This window comes from Eurosta solidaginis, chromosome 1 (genome assembly GCF_040869045.1).
Source record: "Eurosta solidaginis isolate ZX-2024a chromosome 1, ASM4086904v1, whole genome shotgun sequence".
NCBI classification, from domain to species: domain Eukaryota; kingdom Metazoa; phylum Arthropoda; class Insecta; order Diptera; family Tephritidae; genus Eurosta; species Eurosta solidaginis.
Window position 1 is genome coordinate 196,355,915 of NC_090319.1, and position 24,367 is coordinate 196,380,281.

Genomic DNA, 24,367 nt, shown 5'->3' on the forward strand with positions numbered 1-24,367 from the left:
GAATTGCGCAGGCAAATCGAGGGGATGACTCAGGCAATTACCATTGCCGAGTAAAAGCCTGAGATTATCAACCAGCAAATAAAATGCGAGGAGTCTTTAGGGATAATAAAGTCGTTGCCCAAATTCACGGGAAAGCAAAGCAAATATGTTAGTTGGAGGGAATACGCTAATAACACAATGTGTTTATACGTTAGAGGCAGCTGTAGGTATTTTGCTGCACTAACGATATTAAGAAATAAGATCACCCAGGAAGCCAATGATTTGTTATCAAATCATGGGACAGGGCTTAATTTTGATGCCATTTTGGCACGATTAGATTTTGCATACGCCGACAAGAGGCCAGCCCACATCATTGAACAAGAGATAAGTATTTTGAGACAGGGCTCTAATTCAATAATGGATTATTATAATAAGATTAACGAGAAATTAACGTTGTTAATAAATAAAACGATCATGACCTACGGCACTGACAGTTCAGTCACTAGGGAACTTAATGCCAAGAATAGGCGAGATGCTTTACGCATATTTATAACCGGACTGAATGGGAATTTATCAAATATCCTGTTTTCATTGTCGCCAAGTGATTTGCCGAACGCTTTGGCAAAGGCCCAGGAATTGGAATATAATATGCGAGCAAATTTTGCTTTACAGTTCGGTAGGCCGACCCATTTTTCTCCTTCAGCAAATAATGGGCAAAATAACTGTAACCATAGAAGAAACTTCAATAATAATCTGAGGTTTGCATAAGAACAGTCTCAAAGAAATTTCAACCAAAGAATTGAAAGGGTGGAACCACGACCGACCCCAATGGATGTTGATTCCAGCATCAGGGTACAAAATCGGCCGCAGCTAAAACCTGCTTATAATTACCAAAGTAATAACAATCAAAGTGGTAATATAGAAAAAAGACCACATGGAAGCACGCAGCAGACCGTGCAACCTCCCAATAAAACATTACGTGTTAATAATATAAATGAGGATCATTTTTTAGACCAAAATTAGCTTTGCCATACATTTTCTTGTATGACAGGGCAATAGATAAAAATTTTAAAATCTTAGTTGACACAGGAGCAACTAGCTGCTATATAAAGTCAGGTATATACAAGAATAGAAATGAATTGGCTATACAAAAAAGAGTAAAAATAATTAATGGCTATTCAGTAATACGTTACTATCATTTTATAACGCTGTTCGGTAAAAAGCAAATTTTTTATGAAATTGAAAATTTAGAAGCAGATTTATTAATTGGATATAAGTTCTTGAGAGATATCAAAGCGGTAATTAATCTTGAAAACAAGTAAGGAAGGTTAAGTTCGGGTGTAACCGAACATTACATACTCAGTTGAGAGCTATGGTGACAACATAAGGGAAAATAACCATGTAGGAAAATGAACCGAGGGAAACCTTGGAATGTGTTTGTATGACATGTGTATCAAATGAAAGGAATTAAAGAGTATTTTATGAGGGAGGGGGCCATAGTTCTATAGGTAGACGCCATTTAGGGATATCGCCATAAAGGTGGATCAGGGTTGACTCTAGAATGCGTTTGTACGATATGGGTATCAAATGAAAGGTATTAATGAGTATTTTAAAAGGGCGTGGACCTAAGTTCTATAGATGGACGCCTTATCGAGATATCGCCGTAAAGATGGACCAGGGGTGACTCTAGAATGCGTTTGTACGATATGGGTATCAAATGAAAGGTGTTAATGAGCATTTTAAAGGGAGTAATCCTTAGTTCCATAGGTGGACGCCGTTTCGAGATATCGCCATAAAGGTGGGCCAGGGGTGACCCTAGAATTTGTTTGCACAATATGGGCATCAAACGAAAGGAGTTAATGAGTATTTTAAGAGGGAGTGGGCCTTAGTTCTATAGGTGGACGCATTTTCGAGGTATCGCAATAAAGGTGGACCAGGGGTGACTCTAGACTTTGTTTGTACGATATGGGTATCAAATGAAAGGTGTTAATGAGTATTTTTAAAAGGGAGTGGGCCTTCGTTTTATAGGTGTTTGTCTTTTCGAGATATCGCCATAAAGGTGGACCAGGGGTGACTCTAGAATTCGTTTGTGCAATATGGGTATCAAACGAAAGGAGTTAATGAGTATTTTAAGAGGGAGTGGGCCTTAGTTCTATAGGTGGACGCCTTTTCAAGATATCGCCATAAGGGTGGACCAGGGGTGACTCTAGGCTTTGTTTGTACGATATGGGTATCAAATGAAAGGTGTTAATGAGTATTTTTAAAAGGGAGTGGGCCTTCGTTTTATAGGTGGACCCCTTTTCGAGATATCGCCATAAAGGTGGACCAGGGGTGTCTCTAGAATTCGTTTGTGCAATATGGGTATCAAACGAAAGGAGTTAATGAGTATTTTAAGAGGGAGTGGGCCTTAGTTCTATAGGTGGACGCCTTTTCGAGATATCGCCATAAAGATGGACCAGGTGTGACTCTAGAATGCGTTTGTACGATATGGGTATCAAATGAAAGGTGTTAATGAGTATTTTAAAAGGGAGTAATCCTTAGTTCCATAGGTGGACGCCGTTTCGAGATATCGCCATAAAGGTGGGCCAAGAGTGACTCTAGATTTCGTTTGTGCAATATGGGTATCAAACGAAAGGAGTTAATGAGTATTTTAAGAGGGAGTGGGCCTTTCTGGACCAGGGGTGACTCTAGACTTTGTTTGTACGATATGGGTATCAAATGAAAGGTGTTAATGAGTATTTTTAAAAGGGAGTGGGCCTTCGTTTTATAGGTGTTTGCCTTTTCGAGATATCGCCATAAAGGTGGACCAGGGGTGACTCTAGAATTCGTTTGTGCAATATGGGTATCAAACGAAAGGAGTTAATGAGTATTTTAAGAGGGAGTGGGCCTTAGTTCTATAGGTGGACGCCTTTTCAAAATATCGCCATAAGGGTGGACCAGGGGTGACTCTAGACTTTGTTTGTACGATATGGGTATCAAATTAAAGGTGTTAATGAGTATTTTTAAAATGGAGTGGGCCTTCGTTCTATAGGTGGACGCCTTTTTGAGATAACGCCATAAAGGTGGACCAGGGGTGACTCTAGAATGTGTTTGTACGATATCGGTAACAAATTAAAGGTATTAATGAGCGTTTTAAAAGGGAGTGGTGGTAGTTGTATAGGTGGTCTCCTTTTCGAGATATCGGCATAAAGATGGACCAGGGTGACTCTAGAATGCGTTTGTACAATATGGGTATCAAACGAAAGGTATTAATGAGTATTTTAAAAGGGAGTGGACCTTAGTCTACAGGTGGAGGCCTTCTCGCGATATAGCTATAAAGGTGGACCAGGGGTGACTCTAGAATATGTTTGTACGATATGGGTATCAAATGAAAGGTGTTAATGAGTATTTTAAAAGGGCGTGGGGCTTAGTTCTATAGGTGGACTCCTTTTCGAGATATCGCCATAAAGGTGGACCAGGGGTGGCTCTAGAATGTGTTTGTACGATACGGGTATCAAATTAAAGATATTAATGAGGCTTTTAAAAGGGAGTGGTGGTAGTTGTATATGTGAAGGCGTTTTCCAGATATCGACAAAAATGTGGACCAGGGTGACCCAGAACATCATCTGTTGGATACCGCTAATTTATTTATATATGTAATACCTGCCAAGATTTTAAGGGTTTTTTTTCGCTCTGCAGAACTTTTTCATTTTCTTCTACTTAATATGGTAGGTGTCACAACCATTTTATAAAGTTTTTTCTAAAGTTATATTTCGCGTCAATAAAACAATCCAATTACCTTAACATATTTCATCCCTTTTTTCGTATTTGGTATAGAATTATGGCATTTTTTTCATTTTTCGTAATTTTCGATATCGAAAAAGTGGGCGTGGTCATAGTCGGATTTCGTTCATTTTTCATACCAAGATAAAGTGAGTTCAGATAAGTACGTGAACTGAGTTTAGTAAAGATATATCGATTTTTGCTCAAGTTATCGTGTTAACGGCCATGCGGAAGGACAGACGGACGACTGTGTATAAAAACTGGGCGTGACATCAACCGATTTCGCCCATTTTCACAGAAAACAGTTAACGCCATAAAATCTATGCCCCTACCAAATTTCAAAAGGATTGGTTAATTTTTGTTCGACTTATGGCGTTAAAAGTATCCTAGACAAATTAAATGAAAAAGGGCGGAGCCACGCCCATTTTTAAATTTTCTTTTATTTTTGTATTTTGTTGTACCATATCATTACTGGAGTTGAATCTTGACATAATTTACTTATATACTGTAAAGATATTAAATTTTTTGTTAAAATTTTACTTAAAAAAATTTTTTTTTTAAAAGTGGGCGTGGTCCTTCTCCGATTTTGCTAATTTTTATTAAGCGTACATATAGTAATAAGAGTAACGTTCCTGCCAAATTTCATCATGAAATCTTCAACGACTGCCAAATTACAGCTTGCAAAAGTTTTAAATTACCTTCTTTTAAAAGTGGGCGGTGCCACGCCCATTGTCCAAAATTTTCCTAATTTTCTATTTTGCGTCATAAGTTCAACTCATCTACCAAGTTTCGTCGCTTTATCGGTCTTTTGTAATGAATTATCGCACTTTTTCGGTTTTTCGAAATTTTCGATATCGAAAAAGTGGGCGTGGTTATAGTCCGATATCGTTCATTTTAAATAGCGATCTGAGATGAGTGCTCAGGAACCTACATACCAAATTTCATCAAGATACCTCAAAATTTACTCAAGTTATCGTGTTAACGGACGGACGGACGACGGACGGACATGGCTCAATCAAATTTTTTTTCGATCCTGATTATTTTGATATATTGAAGTCTATATCTATCTCGATTCCTTTATATATGTACAACCAACCGTTATCCAATCAAACTTAATATACTCTGTGAGCTCTGCTCAACTGAGTATAAAAAGAGGTTGATAATAAATAATGATAATGAAGAAGAAATATTTAGCTTAGGAAGTGAATCCGAGCGACAGGAAAATTTAGAAAATGAAAATACTTTGGGAGCAAGGACTTCTAAAGTGCCAGCCGATGGTAATACCGGCAAAAGAAAGGAAGATAAAAAGGAAAACATTCGGGACAAAGAAATCCTGAGACGCCAGCCGAAGGGAATTCCAGCAAGTTTTAAAATAAAACACGTTAATAAAAATAATTTGAATGCAAAAATTTAGGGAGAAGATCCTGAAAGGCAGGTCGTTGAATTATCCGACAAAATAAATAGTGAAAAAGGAGCGTAGAATAAAATTACTTTGGAGGAAGAATCCTTTGAAGCACCAGCCGATGTATGTTCCGGCAATGCAGAAGATAATTACAAACCTTGTAATAAGAAAGGGTCAAATAAATTTATTGTTATGGAAAAGGAAAAGGAAATAATAGCGGAAATTAAGAAAATTCATTCTGGAATGGATATGAATTTACCGCTTAGGACAGATGTTAGAGCAGAGATTCGTACTACAACTAATACTCCGGTTTGGAGTAAGCAGTATCAATATCCGCTAGCTGCAAATAGCTTTGTTAATGAGGAGATCAGGGTTTTGTTACAAGATGGTGTAGTTCGTCCAAGTAAAAGCCCATACAATTCACCCATCTGGGTTGTACCAAAAAAGGCATAAATGAAGAAGGTACACAAAAGTTGAGGATGGTTGTGGACTTTAAAAAATTAAATGAAGTAACAGTTTCGTATAAATATCCAATTCCAGACAGCAATGTTATACTGTCTAATTTGGGGGGTTCTAAATATTTTTCTACAATTGACCTTGAGTCAGGATTTCACCAAATTTTGATGAAGGAGAGTGATGTGGAAAAGACAGCAGCATTCTGCGGAAAGCTCAGATAATGTGGAAATTCCGGCGACAAAAAACCGTTGAATCAGTTTAAACTGCAGATAATGCTAAGTAAAGGACTTTTTACCATACATGAGTCAGTGATAAACTTTGGTAGGGCAAGACATCTTATTGTTTACGATACGGTGGAAAATTTGATAACAATTTTAAAGGAATTTGTACAACCAAGTCTTGTGACTGCAATTCACTGTACACCAGAAGATCTTTATGAGATTAAAACTAAATTAAAGGAAACGTTTACAAATAAATTTTTGTATGCCAGGAATTTTTCTATGTGACAAACAGAGAGGACCAAGGTGCGATAATAGAACAAACACATAACAGAGCACTCAGAAGTTTTGAAGAAAATATAAAGCAAATTTTTAAGATGTACTATTGGCGTGAAATGCATAAGCAATTCAGAGAGTATATTAGAAACTGCGATATTTGTAATAGAAATAAATATGATAGGCACCCGAAGAAAATACCGATTGGAGAGGCTCCTATACCTAATGAGGAAGGAATACAGGTTCATATGGATATATTTTATGCTCAATCTTTGAAATTTATTACATTTTTTGACGCATGTTCAAAGTTTTTGGTTATTAAAGGAATTGAGGATAAGATTGAGTTGGAAGATAACGTATTAGAGATATTACAGGGGTTCCCTAATATAAAGATGATAACACTAGATAATGAACCAGGATTTACTACTGTGCAATTTAAAAATTTGATGCAGAGACTTCATTCATATTGAGGTTTATTTTTGTAACCCAAATCACAGTACAACAAATGGAAAGGTTGAGAGAGTTCATTCAACGATAATTGAGATTGCGAGATGTATGAAGCAGGAATATGATTTGATTAGTTTTTCTGAATCAATATATAGAGCGATACACTCCGTAATTGAAAATAAACTTTTGAGGTACTTTATAATAAGATTAGACATGATACTGTGCCACAAAAATTAGTACTGGCGCAAGAAAAGATGTTAGATAGACAAAACAAAAAAAGATAAAAGAAAACTTATTCATGTGGTGATATTATATACGAGAAAATCATAGGAGAGAGAAATAAATTAAGACCTAAGTATAGGAAACAGATAGTAAAGGAGGGTTTAGGCAATAGGGTTAAAATTAATCAAAGAAACAGAATAGTGCACAAAGATAATATAAAATCTTAATTATACATTTTTTTTTAGATGATACCAGTAATAATATTATCACTAATTGCTCTAGCGATATGAGACATAGTAGACTATACACGGGAGGATTATGTATTAATAGAAGATGGTGATGTTGCCTTATACCGCAGGTTTGGAACAATTTTTCACATAACCAATATGACTTATTTTGAAAATCTCTTAATTGAAGATAAAAAATTGTACAACGAAAAATTCGGATACAATAATTTACAGGAAACGTCTGAATTACCAGATATTAAGAACTCAGACTTAGAATTTGAAACTGGTTTAATAGAAACCTTATTGGGGCAACTACAAAGAAAGAGTGGAAGAAATAAAAGGGGGATTAATGAATTAGGGACAACATGGAAATAGATAGCGGGATCACCAGACCATAATAATTTGGTGTTAGTAAATAACAAATTGAACGAGTTAACTGATAATAATAATAAACAATACACTACAAACTCGGAAATTTTTAAAGAAATTTATAGATTAACTGAAACAATAAGAAGCTTAAATGGAAAGGAATATGTTAAATTACTTGTAAAACGAAGAAATGAATTTTTAATGTCGGAATTACAAAATCTCGTTAATACTATAGCAATGGCAAAAGTAGAAATTTTAAATCCAGTAATTTGACATTTTGATGAAATAAAAAATATAACCGAAAATGAGCACGGACGGATGTCTATATCAGATTTAATAGACGTATCTACTTTTAAAATATTGCAAAATGAAGATGTAATAGTTATTTACATAAAATACCCAAAAATTATATTTGATTGTAAATTGTTTGAAGTAAGGCCAATTGCCCAATTAGATGGTAAGCTATTAATTGCAAAAGAAATTGCAAAATGTAACGACAAATACGTTAATGTTGAAAATTGTAAAAAAGAGTTGATAAATACCTATTGTAAAATTAATAATACAAATAGTTACTTGTCAGATATTTTAACTGGAAATAAAGCTAAATGTAAAAAAATTAAAGAAGGCAATTAACAAATAGATGAAATAAAACAAGATGCTATATTAGTTTCAGGGAAGCATATTATTGATAATCAGGAAGTAGATGGAATTTATTTAGTTACATTTGAAAATCACACAAATACTGATACTGTTACATATGAAAATATAGATTCAAAAATTTGGCAGTATTTCAGGAATAGTAAAGTAAGTAATTTTGAAATTGTAGATTACATTGAGTTAAAAGACTATAATTTGAAATTTTAAAACATTAATTTGATCAACTATGTAAGAAATGAAATACAATCACACCCTGTATATTGGATTGCTATTGTATTAACATGTATTATAATTATAATATATATATTTTTTAAGATCAACAAAGTGGTTGAGAGATGGAAAATAAATAGACAGTCAATAAAACAAGAGGAACTTTTAAATGAACTAACCGTTAAAATTAATCAACTTACAAACAAAATTACGGAATCGGGGCGAATCTCTTAAAGAAAGGGGGGAGCTTAAAGTACACTTTCCACAGTACCCTTATGGCAATTATAAACAAATATTCCATTTCTCAAGCCACTGGCATTGCATTAAATAATTATAAACAAATTAAACAAATATTACATTTCTCAAGCCACTGGCATTTAATTAAATGTTTATGAACAAATTAAACAAATATTATATTTCTCAAGCCACTGGCATTTCATTAAATAAATATTCCGTTTCTCACGCATCGGTTTTCATTAGCAAATCCGATGCAATGCTTATATTGTAAATATTAAATTAAGTTATAAATAAGAGCAATTGTGAAAAATAAAGTCAGTTTGGTGTCTGAGTTTGGTGTCAATGTTATATTCTGTAACTAACCATACAAAATTCTTATTATTTTTTAAAAACCCATCCTAAAGTAGGAGGTCGATAATTTGCAGGCGCCTCCAACGGAGTGAGTAACACGGTGAGTGACAATATTGTAAATTGGGAGAAGTATATACGTACGTATGAATGTATGTACATATATTGGCAGTCAATTCCTACTCTTAAAAAATTAGAAGAGGAATTGGCGACGACAAAAGAAATCGGAATAATATATGTGCATGCACAAAACCTCACAAACATGCATTTACATTTACATACACATTAATTCCTTATTTCTTCGATGACTTACTTTTGCTTTGTGCAGAATTGATTTTGTATTTACTTGTGCGATTGCGTTATGTCAGGGATTTGGGTTTTAAAAATTTTGGTTTACTAATTTTTTGCACTGAGCTTGAACTTCATATCTTTAGATTGTAAGAGTCTAGTTGGTAGGATAATGCATTAGGGTGGTTAGCAATTTTTTTTACTAGTATAAGAAATATCACCTCTCGTTTTTTTTTTTGTTTTTTTTTTACTAAAAATTGTATTAAATATAAGTGAATTGAATTGAAAACTTATTTTATCATTTTGTTTTGCTTCTTTTTGAAATTTAATTTTAAGCGGGTTTTTTTCTGCTAACATTTTTTGCATTCCATATGATAGATAGTTCTAGGGTATAGTCCTAAGCAATAATTGAATTTTTAATAAAATTTAAGAATGTTTGGATGAAAACCAAGCTTTTACTAATGCAGGGCTAGGTCATGAACTTTTGGTGTTGGTGCTGCGCTTGTGCGGGGCAAGGTAAGGTGAAGGTCAGTGTTTAGGGAAAATGACCGAGTGACACGGGACAGACTAGTGTCAGGATTGGGGCACTGGAAGTAGATAGGAGTCAACACAGTGCCCACGGTGCGGTGCAAGTTGCACTACAGAGGGAGGGTAGAATCCACCTGACAGGACAGGCCTTCATCTTTTTCCCCCTCTTAACTTTGCCTCTCACGTATATTTACATCTTTTTCAGCTTTCCCGTCTTTTACAACACATACAGGTATGAACCCTTCTTGTTCATGTGGCTGCGGGTGAGGTCGGTGGTGCAATACCCCGCCCAAGACGACGAGCTAGCCTGGGCCCACAGCCATACCTGCTTGCCGCCGCTCCTCACCACCCTAACAGTCAGCCACGTAGCAGCTTATAAAAAATAACCCTTAGCCGGTCCAACACCGGCTTCGCGAACGACAGTTTTTCTGCAATTTTGCAATTTTTGCAATGAAGGCGAACCAGCTGCACCATAAAATAATAATAGGGGCAAGACCCCAGAACCCTATTACTACTACTACTGTTAATTTGTGGAAATGGATATGGTAAGACCGGACTTATTCTGCTTGGTCTTTTTTAGATGTGGCAGCACAGATTTGTAATGTCATAAAATATATATACGTATACACTTATAAAAGTTGTATAGAAATTTGCAAACTTTAACAATAAATAATTTTAAATTATAGGTTTGCGCACTTTAAAATATATATATTTGTTCTCAGGAGAACTCTCTCTTTCATTTGATACCAAGTTTAACCCAGAAGTCGGGTGGTGCTAAACTAAATCGCTGCCGAAATTGAAAACAAGAATTTTAAGTGACTTGCTTCCCAACACGCACAATTGATGCACCAATCAAACATAAGCACTAAAATGTGAATAGTTTGCACTGGATGATCTCAATTAATTAATAATATTTAACATTGGTATTTTCGAGTAAAAAATATCCAATGCACTTCTTTTTCACTAATAATATTTTTAAAATCGAAAATATCACTTACTCCTTCCACTCATTTTGTTGAAACCGAAAAGTGGCCAAATAAATTCGCATAAATTAAGAAGACGGTAAACCAAATATCGGCGTATTGCAAGAAGATACATTAGAAATAATCAGTATAATCGATACACATGATTTTTTTCTTCATATGTGAAAAAACTGAAACTTGAAACTTACCCGCACAATTGATGCACCACGGTCTAAAAGGGATAACACACCTTAGGGCGATACCACTAGTCTTAATGACTGATAAATGCAACCATGTATGTATACGTGAAGAAAAAATCCTGATGGTACTTTAAAAACAAAAACGACCATTGTCTTTGTGAAATACACCTAGAGGTGGGGGGTTTCGTACACATTTTTAGACATTTAGTCGAAAAATTTTAGACTGCGGTATAAAATTAGCATATTTGTAGATGTTGTTATAAGGAAGAAGCATTTGGAACCAATTAATTGTAGAAAAATTAGCAAAATAAAAAATATCCTTATGCAAAGCCCAAGTGTGCAACTTACACCTGCGCATATAGTAAATACCCCAACTTTGCTCGGAACCAAAAATTTGTAAAAATTCAAAATTGTGATTCCTTCAAAGAGTTGTGTTGTCACATTTCAGCGCGGTTTCTCAGAAAAAGAGCTATGTTGCCACTTTTCCCTTCAACATCTTCTACTTTGTTGTTTTATTTTCGCATTTTTGTTGAAGGTTGAGAAGAAAACTTTTCTGATGGCAATTGCAATCATAGTTATGAAAGACTTTTTTATTTCGTGTAGTCTGGCTGGCGCCAATGAATATATGTAGCTCTTTTTATATTTTCAGATGACTGATTTGATCGGTGATTACCCTCTGTGCTGCACAGAATGTTTTATTTTTGTCTGTACATACATACATATATAGGTATGTATATGTATATGTTTTTTCGATGTTTTTAGTAGCTTGTTTGCAAAGGTGTGGGAAGGGGTTGTTGGATGAAGCTTTGTTTACGCGCGCGCATATATATACATATGTATGTATGAATATTCATGAATACAGATCAGCTGGTTTCCACGTTTGAATATGAAAACAAACGTATGAATTGGTTTTGGCTTGTTTCAACCACCATATATACATATGTATGTATGGATATATTATATGTGAAAATGCAATTTCTGCATACAATAATTTTGGTAAAGTTCTTTGTTTGCCTCTGTTGACTTGTATGTACATGTGTAAATGATGATTGATTTGTTTACGTACATACAAGTGGCTGCTAAGTATCGAATTAGGGATGCTGGTATCACTTAGTGATGTGAATATTCGTCACAGTATGTTTATAAACATAGCTACATACGTCCTCTAACAACTCCATCCCTTGCCAATGCTGTATATGTACATATGTAACCATGGATATGCCAGAGACTACAATCTACAAATATACATGTACACATATGGCTAGTAACTAAGCATGAAGTTCGCGAAGTTACAAGACCTTAAGAAAAATTGGTGAACGAGGCAGCAGAGAGTAAAAAAGCAGCGAAAGCTGAGTAATCAGTAGCAGTTTTGAATTAAACACGTAATTGGTTGTGAAGTAAGAGTTATTGTGAAGTACTCTCAAAGTAGTCTAATAAAGACCATTTTGCATTATTGAAAATTGGAGTTATTTATTCAACAGTTTAGCGATTTGAACGTTAGCAGTAGGTTTGAAATAAGCGGAATTTCCCTAAATTCGTTACAATTGGTGTCAGAAGAGGAATTGTTGCATAAATTCCGAAGATTGCGAATACAACTTGGGCATGGCAAAGTTGAGTGAATTGAAGATCCAGCAACTGGAGGAGGAGTTGGAAGCCCGTCGATTGGCTACTACTGGCACTAAAACCGAGCTACAAAAGCGACTAAGGGTAGCTATGGTATTTGAACGAATCAATGATGACGAGTATGTCTTTCATTCTGATAGCGACAAGACAACAACAAAAATTGAAGAAAAAAACGAAACACCGCAGACAGTGACAAGCACACATTTTAACATGATATTGGCTGCCTTGATCGTCAATACATTATAGCGAGCAGACGTGAAAAACTTGTACACATTTTCTGAGCAGAAAAATTGTGGTAAAATATTTTAAAAAATTAATAAAGAGTTGTGCAAAATAAAGTGTTTTGTGCGCGCTTCACAAAATGTATTAAATAATGTAATAATACGTTATTGAATTCCTAATATAATAATAATTAACTTTGAGAAAAAAGACTCTAAAATTTTATTTAATAAACAAATTTAAACACATACATATAATAACAAACGGAAAAGTAAATCGAAATAAGGCAAAAGCAAAATGAGGATTTGCGCGAAATGTAATCACTCTATAAGAGGAGAGACAGGTATACGATGCGAGGATGTGTGTAATAAAGTGTACCATTTAAGCCTTGCATGTGCGGGTGTTGATAAATATTGTTCTAAAATTTTTGAGGAAAACCCTATGGCACGATTTATGTGTGATGAATGTGTTACATATATTCAGAATGTAGACTTGGTGCTACAAGAAATGCAAATGAGTGTGAAGAAAAACAACGCAATATTAAATGAGTATAAATATGAGTTTGAAGAGGTGATGAAGAAAAGCCAAAATGAAATAAAAGCTTTATTGGAAGCTGTAGAGGGTCGATATACAATGGAAAGATCGCAAAAGCTTTTTGAAAAAAAAAAATTGGTGAGATAAAAAGCGTATATGAAATGATAGAAGAAGTCAAAAATAAAACTGAAATAATTGGTAAAGACAACGAAAAGGTATATAATGAAAGAAAGAAAATCAGTAGCAATAATAGGCGCATTCTATTCTAAGCAAGTCTGAAAAGAACACTCGCTTATTCATCGAATTACATTCAAAGCAATAACACTAACTCGCTTATTTTATCTACTCCTCGTGAAGTCGGCTAATCAATAAGCAACTTGAAAGGTAGTGTTGAAAGTAGAAAAAACGGCTCTATAGTGAATGAAGTCCTAAAACACATCAGGGAAATTTTTTGACATACATAGCTCACTCAAAAAGCGCAAAACAAAAGAAAACAGAAATTGTGAAAATATTTAATTTTATATTAATAATACACCACAAGCCAAGCATTTCTTTGGTGGAGAAACATTATTTCTGTTCTATACATGTTCTAATACGTCGGTCGCTATTGTCGTGTAAACATGGTATCAGAAAATTTTAAAAAACGTCTTATGGCGGGTAACATTAAGGCTTTACTAGACAACTGCATCAAGCTGCTTCCTAAGGAAAAATATCTACAGATTATTACTTCATCTCATTATATATTATGTGATTTGCATATGCCTGCTGGTATAGATCCAAAAGCGCCTAAATTTGATAACTCTGATTTTGATTCCGGTACGCAGTCAGTATATGAAGAGGATGAAGATGAAGATCTGGGCAGCGATGATAACTTCAATGATGTACAACATGATTTGAGTAAAAGTGTTGAACATAGTAGCAATGTAGCAGTCAAACAGATTTGCGATACACTGAAGGAGTTCAATTTGGATGTAAAAAACGACAAACGTCAACCACATACACCATCTCATTACAAGCCGGTACAGAATATCGGTGCCGTATATCCCTGGAGCACATTAGTGCGGGTATTCCTTGTTTAAAATTTTGCAATTCAAATGAGGAAAAGTTTATCAAAGAGAGTGAAATGCGTGCTAAGGATGAAATCCAAAGAATATTACGTATAGCAACGAAATTTAATATGGAGCTTTTTGGCTCGTGGAATGTTCATTTAAAGTTGCTCCTGCTATGGAAGGCATGTCTTACATATGTATGCCACATACGCGGAACATTATTATTATTATTATTATTTATTATTATTATTTTATTTATTACGGCCAAAAAATCCTAATTCATTGTATAGTACAATTTACAAAATTCATAATTGTTTCTTAAAACTATTTCATTCAAAATAAATGAGTAAATTTATTGTTTAACTAGTATTAAATATTTAAATTTTTACAATATAGAAATAGTTTTTCTTTAAACTTAACAACATTTTCACAGTCTTTTATCTCTGCTGGTAGTTCATTATACATTTTATAGCCTACGTATTCTAAGGTCTTTTTTGCGAACTCGGTTCTTACTTTGGGCAGTCTTAAATTTCTGCTACTCCTAGTTCCATAGTTATGGATCTCATGATTGTACTGTATCCTATCACTCAGATAATTTGGTAACATTCCCTGTGTTATGTAATGTATAAACTGCAAAGAGTAATAACAGATTTATTGTTTAATACTAAGCCAATTTAACATAGGAAGCATAATACTTTTTGATGTTCTATAAGAGCATTTTAGTATCAAACGCATTGCTTTGTTTTGCTGTATTTGGAGCTTATTAATTAACGTATCATTTGTTACTAGTAGTATTGATGGGCAGTAAATAAAATGTGGTTCTACAATTGATCTATATACTAATATTTTGTGATGTTGGCTAATATGCTTACATGTTCGATACATAAATCCTATTTTCTGTGCAATCTTCCTCTCTAAATGATTCATGTGTTCTGTGAAATTTAGTTTCTCATTAATTATTACACCTAGGTTTGATCTACTCTTTCAATTGCATTGGTTTTTATTTTCAGACTAGATTGGATTAAGTTATTATGGTTCTTGTTAAATATCATATACTTAGTTTTATCAATATTAAGCTTTAGCTTTCTACTGCGTAGCCACTTAAATAAATTATTTAAGTCTTCTTGTATTTTCATGACAGCGCAATCTAAATTTTTGTCACTAATGCTAACTAATGCATCATCCGCAAAAAGACTTATTTTACAATTTCTCAAGCAAGTTTTTATATCATTGATGGAAATTATAAACAATATCGGAGCAAGTATTGAGCCTTGTGGCAGCCCAATATTAACATCAACAACCAATGAAACTGTGTCTCCAATTACCGTCCTCTGCTTTCTGTTACTCAGGTAACTACGAAACCATTACAAAGCTTTTCCCTTGATCCCAATTTTACCCATTAACTTCAGCAATTCATTTCGATCGATTGTTTCAAACGCCCTCTTTAAGTCTAAGAAGCAAGATACTACTACCTTTTTATCAGCAACAGCCTCTTTCCACTCTGAAATTACCATATTCAATGCTGTTTCGCAGGAGTGGCCTTTCCTGAAGCCTGATTGCTCTGGTATGATTATATTATGATCGTCTAGGTATGCTACTAGTTGCTTTTTCACCACTGTTTCCATAATTTTTTCATCAATAGGTAGGGTATTAATCGGACGCAGCTCGTCAGGTTTCATTGTATTTTTTACTTTTGCCACTGGTATTATTGTGGATATCTTCCAGCAGCTGGGAACAATGCCACTATCAAACGATTCGTTTATAATGTCCTTATATAAGTGTGCAATGTACACCATAGAGTCCTTGATAACACCCTCTGACAATATGTTTTTACCGCCATATTTGTTTTTAAATGATTTTTTTATGTTCATTATATCTTCTAAATCGATACTGGTGGGCTCAAATGTTGCTACCGAGTTGGTTGTTTCACTTTCATCAACAAGTTCAATTGTTTCAATACTATCATTGATTTGAATTATACTCTGAACAAAGTAACAATTCAAGACATTAGCTATATCGTTGCTATTTTCTAGACATTCACCGTTAAATACTATTTTTTTAATATGCTCTTTATTATCTGCCAGTTCCACAGCATCTTTCAAACATTTCCACATGAATTTCATATTTCCTTTATTAATAATCACTTGATCTTCCATGTATTTCTTCTTTTTAAGTATTATAGTTTTTTTATATATTTTTTTAACGGCATTATAATCATCGCAATGACCTGTGCTAATCGCAATTTTATATAATTCAAATTTTCTTTTATGTAGTACCGTTAGTTCACGGTCGTACCACTTATTTCGCAATTTTATATTGATCCTCTTCTCGTACGTCAACGTTTGCATGGCTTCAGACAAGATATCATTCAAAGCCTGAACCATATTTTCAAACACTGTATTAGATATAGAACTTATATCACATATCCGCAGCAGATTTATCAGGTTCTCCGCGCTGTAGTTCTCCCAACAGACGGCATGAGCATATTTTCTCATTCTGCAATATTTTGAAGTAGGTATCTGAAAGCAGATTGTCTCATGATCAGATATTTTATATTCGCTGGCACATTCAATTTTGATCTGGTCATTATTGGCAAATAGTAGGTCAATTTTTGTAGCTGAGTGCTCCGTTACTCTCGTGTTAAAATACATTTTTTGTACCATGGCCATTTGTGCAAACACACTTCTAAGCTGGTTAGAGTACGCGGATGGTATATTCATGTTTATATTAAAGTCCCCAATAATTAGATTATTATCCGAATCTTTAAGGTGCTCTGTGACGATCTCATTTAAATATTTAACAAAATCTGCATCGCTGCTACTAGGTGAGTGGTAGATTACTCCAAATTTCCACTTTAGAGCGCATTTTTTAATTTTTATAATAATACACCATATGTTCATGTCGAAAGACTTATTGCATACAACGTTGAATTCTACTTGCTCATGTATAAAAAATAACACACCACCCGTGTGCCTACTGTGTGAATCACAACGGATTAATTTATATGTAGAAATATTTAATTCGGAGTATATTATATTATCTGTTGTACAGGTTTCGGAGCACACTACTAAGGCTGGTTGTTTAACTTCCATAAGACATTCTAGTTCTACTTTATTTGAAACAATACTATTAATATTAAGATATATGCACTGCAGTATACAGCCTTCCTTAGTACGTGTAGTATACGTTTTAGTTTTCCGTGATATAGTCACATTATATTTGGTTTGTTGCTAGTATCCCATATGTTTTTTCCTAACATTCAGCTTCTGCTGATATACAGGGCAAAATCTATCCATAGTATCGTGGTTTATATCTAGTCCCATATTCAGATCTTTGTTTGCTCTAATGCAGTTGATACATTTATTAATTGCTGTCTCATTGCATTCTTTGGAAAAATGTGCGCCATGACATTTAGTGCACACTTCCGTTTCTTTACAGTCTTTAGCTTTATGATTGAAACCCTTGCACTTAAAACAACACAAAACCTGCACTGCATCATATACTCGGCAACGTTCCCAACCTACATTAAGCCTCTCTCCAGCTAGTACATTTGCGAACGCTTCAACATTCATTTCTATCACAGCATTATAATAGTTTTTCGCGTTCTTTTTCACTTCATATTGCCTAGCAATTTTGATGTCCGTTTCACCTAAACAAATGTTTTGTCGTTTAATTCTTTGAATCAGTTCCTCGTCGCTATATTTAAAATGTATACCAGTCACCATGACTGCTGGTTTCACTTTTTTGGGAATCTTAACCTCATAGTTATTTCCCAGATTATTCTCAATGGCATTTTTTATTTTGTCACGCTAATGGTCATTTTCGCTTTCAACAATAACAACTCTGCTTTGCCTTGCTACTATATTAGTTATTTGCAGCCCTTTAGGATCAACTTTCGAGTTTAGGTCAGTTTTGGTTATTTCTATATTTTGCCTTTTATTCGGCTTGACAATTAAGGGATGATTCTTTCTAATGTCTGGCAACACTTTGAACAAATGCGTGGTGGCAACGGCGCGCACCCACGTATTTGTTAAATAATAGTTAAGGCGAAAAAAGGGGAAGAAAAATAAAAACACCAAAAAGGTTTCGTATTAATAAAAAGGAATTCACAGTGTTTTTTTTATTCAATGTATGTAAATACAACAAGTGTTAAGGAAGATTTTAACTGATGTTGTGAAAAGTTTAAAAATATTAAATATATTTTGGAAATTGTTAAATATGTTTTTGGAAATTGGCAACTTACGTGAGCGTGCGATTACGTGTTCCTTTGCTGGCTGCTGGATTCAAAGAGGACGAGCCTCTTTGCGACATGAGCCGATGAACCCGAGATACAGCTCCTTCGCTGGGTTTCCCGGCAACAAAGTTGCTATACCGCGGGCTCACAGCGGTAAAAATCTAAGATACATGCGTACTACCACTCACACATGCCTGTGCGTGTTAGCGATCACAAGCATATGTGGGTGGTAGTAAACGAAGGAAAATAACTAAGAACATTATGTTACGAGGGAGGGGAGATATATTTAGGCCTGTGGCCTAAACATACCGGCCCCCTTGCCGTAAGCAACAAAGAAAACATTAAAAAAAGGGAATGCCACGTGATCGCACGTCCAGTAAGGCGGTGTAATGAAAGAAGGCAGTGCAGATGCGGACTGCAAGCACTGCACGCCAGATGGTTGACCTCACGTTTCGCTCTCCTGTGGAAAAAGAAAAGAAGTTATTAGATATACGTACGTGGTTTTAAATTCCGTGCATATTTACTTAAATATATATAAGATGGTGCATGTGTGAGGCGTAAAAGTCGGATATTTATTTTTGGCAGGATCCCGAGACCACCAACCCGAATACGGTCGGTTGGGTTAGGAGACCGCCAACTGTCGATGCCGGTGTACCGCTCACCATCATTTCGGCGTAAATGTCAGCGCCGAGTGTAAGCCGTATCGGTGATGAGCGGTAGAATTGCGGATCCGCCAGCCGCATGAACTCAAAGGGCGCGGCAATCTTGGGGTCGACATTGGACGGTGGACTCAAATGGAAATGGCTTTCGACGACGGCTGCTTGGGTTGTTATGCGCGTCGACGCTCCGAATTTGCCGCGCAGTATGAGGGTGCATTGTCCATGCCCTTGGCGCTCCAATTGTAAGTCGCGTACCAGCTCCGCATCGACGATCGTGCTGGTGGCGCAGGGATCGATAATGGCCCGAACCAGGTGTAAATGCCCACGCGATTCGATTCGTACGATCGCCGTCGGCGCAATGGGCACGAAAGGCCGCATGATGGGCGATGGTGTAGCCTGGAGCAGCCGCCCTGTCCGGAAGCATTCCGGCGTGTCGCGCGTTAGCTTCATTGTATTTTGGGCTTCAAGAGAGTATGACGTCGATTTCTTTCGCCGTTGCTGCCTTGCGAGTTTAGACGATTTAGCTGAGTTTCGATGGGATCCGACCTCACGGTGCTGCCAATTATTTTGTTGGTTTCGAGATTTTTTCTCTTCCTCCGCCCTTCGTTCGTGCTGCAACAGCGGTCGGAAACTGCGCATTCCATTCCTGCTCGTTGGCGGCCTCATTTCCGCTTTCGCATGCTCTTTTTGCGCCCTCTCTCTTTCTTCTTCCATCTCTTCTTCTTCCACCTGCTGAGCCCAGGATTTAGCCGGTCCCGAGAGGTTGATTGACATCGCGTCGTCAGACGTGTTGTCTTCGCCGTTTGTGGTCGTCTCGTGCTGTGGTGCTTCTCTTGGCACCTCTTGCAGCGATACTTGCTGTTACATTTGTCCACGCGGTGAAAGGGCGACAGACAGTTTGGACAATACTTATGCAGAAGTACTGCCCGCAACCTCTCTTCTGGGGATTTTTTCGATATTCGGCACAGATCCTAAGGCTATGATCCCTGCCGCAGAGCTGGCAAGCGACGTCGAAACGCTTTGCGCCTCCCTCTGACTTGGCCAATAAGGTTTGGTAACGGGTCATGATCTGAAAGAATATTGGTATCATTGATCATGCCCAAATTGAGGTTGGCGGAATGTTGTTTGGGTGGCGTAAACAAAAAAAAAATATTATCTCTAATATATTTTCGCAGAAGCAAAAAAAAACATTTTATTGAAATAAAATTTAATTGAAATAAAAATTAAAGGCCATAAGTAAATACTTATGCGCGCAAAGAAAGGAAGAAAAAACGGATTTAGCACGCATCCAAGCGATGTGGCTGTTGCTTTAGCGCCTTTAGTACATTTTATAATTTGATTTATGTCGGTAGATGTCACCGAAGTAGTCCTAAAATTTATTTTTGATTTGTGGTGAACTTTGTTTTCACAACAAGTGGCCTACCACCACACGGAATGGTTAGAAACCTGGCTGAAAAGGTATTACAGAGTTGTACTTCCACCATTCAACATTATTTTTGACGTGTATTGTCGATAATGTTGAGATTCGTGGAATTAAATATTTTAAATCTCGACCAAATGAATGATTGGTCGAGATATGTAATACGCGACATGTGTGGAGTGTTGTGCTCGATATGTCGTGCGGCATGTAATGCGTGACGTGTAGTGCGGCGTGTAGTGCATGACGTGTGGTGCGGCCTGTAGTACGTGACGTGTAGTGCGCGAGATTCGTTGCTTACGTCGCGGCGGGACTTTTTTAAAAAGGAATATATAAACCAAAGGCAGAATACGCTTAAGAAAATCAACACGACTGACTAGGGTGTAACTCTGAATCAAACTGAACTTTCACTTTATTACCATCAATAATGAAACTTACAATTTGCTGATAATAATATTAATACTTATTGCTAACTGAATGATATTATTGCTTGCTAAGTAGAATTAACTAGCTGTGTACTTAATATTTTGTTAAATAGCAGAATTCCCAGAATTGCCAGTTTGCAACTTTAATTTAGACCGGATATTAATACTTTTGTTTATTTGTGATTTTTAAAATGAATTGGTCAATATCGTCTGCTGCTGACTCTGCACTTATATAACTTGGCGAGCTATTGACCTTATTTGGTAGAGTAGCGGAATTATACGTAACTACCCTCCCTTTTAGATTGGAATTCTCCTGAATTCTACTATTTAATTTTATAATTACTTTGTTATGTTTAAAAATTGAAAATATTACAACCATTATTATTATAATAATTATGCTTACGATGCATACATATGAAACTTTGCTATGGTTATACAAGCTTGCAATACTCTGTAAATTTATTTTATTAAGTTTAATGACATCCGTTAAAGTTATTTTTTCTGTAAAATTGCGTATCATTTCATTTTGAATGTATATCGTTTTTTCTTCAATATTTTCTTTTGAATTTGAAAAATAATAATCATTTATTTTTAGTGAACAGTTCGTATATTGTAACAAATTATTTTCTACTAGAATAACCGTGTTTTCTGTACAAGTTTGATTTATTAATAAGTTTCGGGCATTCTTAATAAGAATTGTATCTATATCAATTTCTATTATTTCTAGCTCTTTGTTTTTAGTAAATTGGCAATTTGAGTTTAAAATACAATGTGTGCTTGGTTTTAATTTTCCTAGCTGTTTATTTTCTTCAAATTTATACGTTTTGTTGTTGTATTCAAAAATTTCTTCGATTTCGTAGTCAATCTCATGATAGGAATCGTTTGGTATTGGTATAATGTATCTAACTTGAACATTTACAAAAGTTACAGGTATTTTTATACTAAGTATTAGAAATGTATTATTAAAAAATGCTGTTCCAGATTGTAGGTATTTTAGCTTATCGTAGTCAATATCATACTTCATTATTTCATTACTTGTTAAGATATTAGGGTGTATTATCTTGTACTTGGCTGCCACTACGCTATCAAGTATCTGTTCTATTCTAGTTTTCAGCAATTTTTGTTAATTGCTCTAAATATAAACTTCTTTCATATTCCTCATCAAGTGATTTTTGTATAAGGTTGAGTCCTTTTTCTATTTTAATTTTATCGTTATTTATAATCTCGTTAATCTGTTCTAGGGTGCTGCTAAAATAATCGTTTATAAGGATCTGTTTATTAATTTTTTCTCCTGTTTGTAAGAGGTGATTTTTTATATCCTGTCTATCCTCGTCATCCATCGTACCAAATATCCATTTTGATAAGGTACCGCCTGCATTTATCAGCCCTCGTTTGTGTCGTTTGTTTTTCGGTCTTAGCGTTAGTAATTTGCTCCTTGTGTCTGCTATTTCGAGTAATAAGAGGTCTTTGTATTTTGCTTTCGTTAATACTACGTTGTCCGTCATTTTGTTTAAAATGTCTTCTATCCTGGTTATGTTAATCATGTGTAAGATAATTTCAGTGTCTTTCACGATTTCTTGCGTCTTAAATTGAATGTCTGTAAATCCTGACTGATCCTTAATTTTAGTCACGACGATCTCACAATAGGATTTAGACGCCCATTGTGTCATTAATATTATCATCATTATTATCTGTAAATTTAAGAGGTCTTTTAATATTACATGGATGAATACCCTTGAGACTTTTCTTCTTATATTTTGGTTGTTCCTTGTGCCTTAATGCTTTATAATTTTTTATAAAGCCTCTTCTCCTAGTTTCTACGTAGCTTTCTCGTTTCTTGTTAAGTTTATGTATAAATTTTCCCTTAGATAACTCCATATTTTGTATAACTTTTTCTTTACTAATCTTGCCATTTTGTACTTCTACTGGGATACCTTTTATTGTTGAATGATATCTTTCATTATAAGTTCTTATTGCTTTTTGCATAATTTGATTGATTGGTAATTTCTTGTTCAAATAATATATTATCCTAAATATCTCAGCCACAGAGTTGTGCATTCTTTCAATATCTGCATTTCCTGTGTGGCTATTAGGTTTCGTCAGGTGTAGTTCGATTCCTTCTTGATCTAAAAATTCCTTCAAACGTACTGTTTTGAATTCATTATCCGCGATTATTTTCTCTGGTTTGCCTATTTTCGCAAAATGATTTTCTAACTGTTCAATTATTGTAATGTGATTTTTATCTGTTAAGGCATATACTGCTCCAAATTTGGAGAATTTGTCTATTATTGTTAGAAAATGAAACCGCTTTATAACGTAAGTGTCTATATGTATTACTTGATTTATATCCGATGGTGTTTCAGTGTAAAAAAATTTAGGTTTGATGGGATTTCGATCATACTTAACTTCTTTACAAATATCACATTGGTTAATGACTATTTGTACCAATTCCATTAACTTTGGAAAATAAATTTTTTCTTTAATTTTATTATATGTCTCCTGGATGCCTGAATGCATACTCTCTTTTACATGGTGCAGTGATATCTGTTTCACTGCCTCTACCTCCGTTTCAATGTCCCTCGCCCTCATTGTACATTTATAGAATTTTAATTGATTGTCATCTGAAAACATTTCCCTTAACTTCTGTTGGACAATGTTATATTTCGTATCGGTAAGCTCTGAGTATATTCCAACTGATCCTTTGGTGATATACTTTCTAAAGATTTCTCCCATTGTATTAAAATCGCTTTCCGCTATAAAAATTATTCTTTTTCCATGTAACTGTTTCATTTCTTCGATCTTGTTATTAGTTAAAATAATTTGTGTTTTATATTTGTTTACAATTTCTTCTTTGATAAAAAAATGATCTTGAAGATTTTCTTCGGCTGAATGCATTGTAGCCATCGTCTCATCTTCTAGGTTATTTATCGTTTCCGAATCAATTTTCATATCCTTGACTATTGGTAAATCCCTACATTTATCAATTTCTTTCACACTTTCCATTTTATCAACTTCATTATCTATTCTACTCAAAAAGTCTGCTACTTGATTTTCCTTCCCTTTTAAGTATTCTATGTTGAACTGATACTCTCCTAATTTTAGAAGCCATCGTTGATGTCTAGGTGACATGTCCTTTCCTTTATATTTAGCATGCAGGTATTTTATTGGCTGATGGTCTGTAAAAATTGTAAACTTTCTTCCGTAAAGGTATGGTCGTAAATAATTAACACTCCATAAAATCGCTAGAAATTCTTTATCTGTAGCAGAGTAATTTTTTTCGTGATCATTTAGTGTTCTGGAAATATAGCATATCGGATGCCCTTCTTGTGACAAAGCAGCACCGATTGCATAGTTCGACGCATCAGTAGTTAGAGTAAATGGTTTATCAAAATTAGGATATCTCAAAATTGGGTGAGAAC

General features: G+C 35.0%; 1 pseudogene; it reads left to right on the plus strand.

Annotated features, from left to right (window-relative positions):
- The first annotated feature begins 13,784 nt into the window (after positions 1-13,784).
- LOC137239225 (uncharacterized) overlaps positions 13,785-24,367 on the plus strand; it is a 28,353-nt pseudogene continuing 17,770 nt past the window's right edge.